At 37.8% G+C, this 6,066-nt stretch overlaps 1 long non-coding RNA gene across 1 annotated transcript; it reads right to left on the reverse strand.

Moving 5' to 3' along the window:
* Positions 1 to 5,153: 5,153 nt before the first annotated feature.
* LOC144999958 (uncharacterized) lies at positions 5,154 to 5,808 on the reverse strand. The gene is made up of 3 exons (XR_013661065.1): positions 5,741 to 5,808; positions 5,586 to 5,657; positions 5,154 to 5,498 (listed from the first exon to the last, which is right to left on the reverse strand). It is a non-coding gene; the product is annotated as an uncharacterized LOC144999958 (long non-coding RNA).
* Positions 5,809 to 6,066: the final 258 nt, after the last annotated feature.

Below are 6,066 nucleotides of genomic sequence, written 5' to 3' on the forward strand. Positions count from 1 at the left end.
AGTCAATTGACAAGTCTGTACCTATGAGGCGTTCCACAAGGGTTAGGAATGCACCTGAGCATTACTATGGGTTCCATATTACTGCGGAAGGTGATACACTTATCAATGATGAGACACTGATAGGTGTGGATGAACCTAACAGTTACGCGGAAGCCATGGCAGGCCCTAAGCCAGCAAATGGAAAGAGGAAATGGACATCGAGATACAGTCCATGTATGACAATCAAGTTTGGAACTTGGTTGAGAATGTACCGTGTCGTAAGACTGTAGGGTGCAAGTGGATCTTCAAGAAGAAGACCGACATGGATGGTGATGTACACACTTATAAGGTACGACTGTTGCAAATGGTTTCTCACAAACTTCGAGAGTTGATTATGATGAGGCTTTTTCTCTAGTGGCCAAGATTAAGTCTATTAGGGTTCTGTTAGCCATAGCTGCATTTCATGACTACGAAATATGGCAAATGGATGTGAAAACCGCTTTCCTTAATGGAAAGTTGGCTGAGGATGTGTACATGAGTTAGCCGGAGGGTTTTTTAAATACAGAGTATCCTAATAGAGTGTGTAAGCTTGAGAAATCCATTGATGGATTAAAGCAAGCACCTCGCAGATGGAATCTTTTATTTGATGAGAAAGTCAGAGAGTTTGGCTTTTCTAGGAGTGAAGATGAATATTGTGTGTATGTCAAAGCTAGCGGGAGTATAGTTGGTTTTTTGGTATTGTATGTGGATGACATACTACTCATAGGAAATGACATCCCAACTCTACAGGAAGTTAAGTCCTGGCTTGGGAAGTGTTTCTCTATGAAGGACCTAGGAGAAGCTGCCTATATTCTAGGGATAAGGATCTTGAGAGACCGGAGTAAAAGACTAATTGGACTTAGTTAGAGTACCTACTTGGATAAAGTGCTAAAGAGATTCGGCATGAAGGACTCCAAGAAAGGAGAGTTACCCATCCAGAGTAACGCCAGATTTTCTAAAACACAAAGCCCTAGTACTGAGGCTGAGATAGCAGAAATGAGTCGAAGACCTTATGCGTCGGCTGTAGGATCGATCATGTATGCTATGACGTGTACTCGACTTGATGTAGCCTTTGCCTTGAGCATGGTTAGCAGGTTTCAGGGGAATCTTGGCAAGGCACACTGAACTGCGGTAAAGAATATCCTTAAGTACCTACGAAGGACTAACGACTGGGTGCTTACCCTTGGTGAGAGTGATGACTGGAGAGTTGTAGGGTATAGTGATGCTAGCTTTCAGACTGATAGGGATAAATTCTGCTCTCAGTCAGGCTGGGTCTTTACCTTAAATGGAGACAGTAGATGATTCTACTTGCGAATTAGAGTATATAGCAGTTAGTGTGGAAACAAAGGAGGCGATATGGTTGAAGAACTTCATGGGAGACCTTGGAGTTCTACCAGCTACTAAGGAGCCAATGGAAATTTTTTGTGATAGTGAAAGTGTTGTTGCCTTGGCCATGGAACCAAGGGATCATGGTAGATCCAGACACATCGACAGATAATACCATTTCATCAGACATCGTATAGAAGAAGGACTCCTCTTGGCAAAGAGGGTATCATCGGATGAGAATCCAACAGATCCCCTCATGAAAGGACTGACTCGGGTTAAGCATCTCCAGCATGCTCGGAGCATAGGGTTGAAGGATGATATTAGATTTAGTAGTTAGATAACCTCTAAATTTGTAAAGTGTAATTGACATTAGATGATGAATAAAAGGTGTTTTATTTATGAGTAAAGTGTTGCTATCTCTTTTCAATCGTTTACTATATTTCTTGTGCATGTTTTGACTTCCAGAAAATTATGTTTAGTATATCATATTATTCGAACCTCCACAGTCAGTCATATATCGGAAGTAGGTGTGAATCAAGACTGGCATGATTGATTGTAGAGGTCTAAGTTGTTGGACATGACTACAACAATCATGAGTGCTCATAAGTTCTAAGCATTGGACTCAACCCACGCTCACTAGAATCACTTCATGGAATTTATCTCGAGTGATCGTCAGACGATAATATCATATAAATCTTCAAGCCTAGAGATATGATTTGTTACTTATGAGTTGGTTATGCATTGATTGTAGGAAAACGCATTGGTAACTCGATGTTATAAAATGTGCCTTTGTGTATAATTCAATGAGTAGTAGAACAAACATATGAGTCGAAGTTTATCTGTTCCTTCTTGGATTAGAAGCTGATATTTGGGCCCCTTGGTGATTTTGTTTTGACCTATGTACCGGTTGTGGTATTCATATATGTTCTGATTTGCAGGGACTAAGAAGAAGTGAGAATATGGAGCATGGAAGAATAAACTTAATCATGGGGAATAGGAAAACTTTACCTCTCACCAGGATTGGAGTTTATACTTTATCGCTAAGTAGTGGGTTTAGTTTGTATTTGAATAATTGTTGTTACTCGCCAATAATGGCAAGAAATATTATTTCCTTTCATGCATTGTATAAAGAAGGTTTTACCTTTTCATTTGATAATAAAGTTGGTTCTATTAATGCTTTCTTTAATAATGTTCTTTCTTGTTAAGCATTGCATTGTAATGGTGTGTATGAAACTGTATCTATGGTTGATAACATAGGAAATAATGTATTGTGTATTGATTCTGTTAATGATAATAACTTGGATAAAGCATCATTATGGCATTGACATCTTAGACATATAAGCAAGAAATGCATAGGCCAAATCCAAAAGGATGGAGTCATGGAGTCATTTGACCTAAATTCAGATGATAGTTACGAATCATGCTTACTTGGGAAAATGACAAAGTCGCCCTTCACAGGTTCCTGTGAGAGGGGTGAAGGTTTGTTGGATCTCATACACACGGATGTGTGTGGACCCTTCATACACGCCACAAGGGATGCTAATCGTTATTATTTGACTTTTACTGATGATTACAGTATATATGAATATGTCTACTTAATCAAGCATAAGTCAGAGATTTTTGAAAGGTTTAAAGTTTTTAAACAGGAAGTCGAGAATCAATTGGTTAGAAACATTAAGATGCTTCAATTCGATCGAGGTGGTGGGTATCTTAGTTCAGAGTTCCTCGACTATCTTAGGGAATGTGGGATTGTCTCACAATTGACACCTCCCAAGACACCGAAGTTGAATGGTGTGGCTGAGAGGCATAATCGAACCTTGTTGGATATGGTTCGTTACATGATGAGTCGATCTTCGCTACCAATCTCATTTTGGGGGTATACCTTAGAGACTGCCGCCCATTTCCTTAATCTAGTCCCTACAAAGAAAGTTTCCAAAACTCCTCATCAGATGTGGACTGGTAAAGTACCCAAACTAGACCACATCAGGATTTGGGATTGTGAGGCCTTCATGAGACACGACACTCATCATAAGCTTGAACCTCGAAGTGAGAGGTGTATTTTCATCAGCTACCCACAACAATCCTTTGGTTACCTCTTCTGCAGACCTAGTGAAAATCTGGTCTTTGTAGCAAGGAGGGTTGTCATTTGAGAGAGAGAGAGAGAGAGCGAGAGAGAGAGAGAGAGAGAGAGAGAGAGAGAGTTCATAAGCAAGGAAACAGTGGGAGGCAAGTTGACCTTGAAGAAATTAAAGAGTCAAGTAGTGAAGGAAATTCAAACCCTAGCACTCAACTTGAGGAGGAAACTCATGTTGAGCCAATTGCCAAGGTTGTACCTCTGAGGCATTCCACAAGGGTTAGGAATGCCCCTGAGCATTACTATGGGTTCCATATTACTGCGGAAGGTGATAAACTTATCAGTGATGAGACACTGATAGGTGTGGATGAACCTAACAGTTACGCAGAAGCCATGGCAGGCCCTAAGTCAGCCAAATGGAAAGAGGCAATGGACATCGAGATACAGTCCACGTATGACAATCAAGTTTGGAACTTGGTTGAGAATGTACCGGGTTGTAAGACTGTAGGGTGTAAATGGATTTTCAAGAAGAGGACCGGCATGGATGGTAATGTACACACTTATAAGGCACGACTGTTGCAAAGGGTTTCTCACAAACTCCAGGAGTTGATTATGATGAGACTTTTTCTCCAGTGGCCAAGATTAAGTAAATTAGGGTTCTGTTAGCCATAGTTGCATTTCATGACTATGAAATATGGAAAATGGATGTCAAAACCGCTTTCCTTAATGGAAAGTTGGCTGAGGATGTTTACATGAGTCAGCCGGAGGGTTTTGTCAATACAGAGTACCCTAAAAGAGTGTGTAACCTATAGAAATCCATTTATGGATTAAAGCAAGCACCTCGTAGATGGAATCTTTGCTTTGATGAGAAAGTCAGAGAGTTTGGCTTTTCTAGGAGAGAAGATGAATCTTATGTGTATATCAAATCTAGTGGGAGTCACTACTAGAAAAACAGCCTTTTATGACGCTCATTGCGCGTCGTAAAAGGCTCAGACGACGCGCAAATGCGCGTCAAGGAAGGCCCTGTCATAAAGAGAGACGACGCACATTTACGACGCACGTTTGCGACATGCAATGCATATCAAGGAAGGCCCTGTCATAAAGGAAGACGACATGCGTGTTAATGACACACAATGCGTATCATTAAAACCCCTTTCAAGAAAGGCCATGTCATAAATGAAGATGACACACATTTTTGCGTATCGTAAATTTAAATGTTTAAAAAAAATATTTAGATATTTATTAATTTTTAAATTAAATTTGCATTTACTGTCTCATAATAGAAATAACATACCATATAAAAAATACAATCCATTGCATAAAATTTAATATTATACAATTCTATTTCTTACAATATATAAATTTGCATTCATCTAATCTACTCTGTGTTTCATACTAACAATTGAAATGAAGAATGCAAGACTTGCATTTGCAGCGTCTTATCTCTTTCAGCTTGAGCTTTCTTTTCCTCTTCTAACTCCAAAGCTATTCGCTTTCATCAACTCTGTAAACACAACACAAAATCACTTGTCATTTTCATTCTACTTTTAAAATTAATTCTTATTAGGACATTCTACTTTTAAACCTACCTATCTACAAAAATTTTCAAAGAATATAATTTATAATTTTTTTATGGAAAGTACATTGTTGTTTCTTAATAAAAATGAGACATTTGGTTTCTATACTACTAGTCAAGTAATCCAAGATAAAAAGAGTTAACATCAATTTCACCTAGCAGCCTTGGCAACCAGGTGAAATTGATCATTAAACATTCCTAGAGAATAGAAGTAGCTTTCTCAATTGCTTAGAGCATGACCCTGATTCACCTTCAAAATTTGCATTGTCACATGTAAGGTCATCGCCTATGCAGGATATATGTTTCGGGAATTACAAGCCATGTCATCCACTAACATAAGAATGATCCTCTCATCAGGTATTATCCCTAGGGTATGAACTTTTGGAAAATACACATGAATGTTAAGTACATATGAATGTTAAGAGATTTCACCTTTTAGGTGTGACAAGACAGCATCTGACATATCATTGAATCCCAAGTTCAGCACTTTTAGAGACTTCAATTCTATATAAGTAGACCTCCATAGTTATAAATTAATGATTTTTAAGATAAATTAATGAAAAAAATAAATATAAGGATACAGATCCTTACTTGAAAACTTGTCACACCCATCATCAGTGATATTAGATCTGCTTAGATTCAGAAAAAGTAGAGCAACAAGATCTACATAAAACAAATGAGTCAAATAAAAAAGTCAAACATTTAGTTGTATAATGAGATTACAAACAAGAAAATATATTGAGAACCTGAAAGTGAATCCAGGCATGTTGCAGTAATAGGGCAACGTTCCATATTCAGCAATGCAAGCTTGTGTAAACCTGAAAAAAGTAAATTTACTTAGATTTTAATTTACATAAAAAAATATCTTTCACTAGAAATAATTCAAGTGAACTTTCAAGAATGTGACACCATTATCTATGACCTTGCTGCTAGAGATTTGTAATTCTTTCAAGTTTCTTAGGCCTGAAACATAAACAACAATGAATCATCAGCATAAATAATACACCATATTTAAATTGTTTCAAGTTTATAATAAAGGTTATATTACAAAGATACCTGATAGAGGCTTCAT

This window comes from Lactuca saligna, chromosome 6, assembly GCF_052625555.1.
Source record: "Lactuca saligna cultivar CGN05327 chromosome 6, ASM5262555v1, whole genome shotgun sequence".
Lineage (NCBI taxonomy): Eukaryota > Viridiplantae > Streptophyta > Magnoliopsida > Asterales > Asteraceae > Lactuca > Lactuca saligna.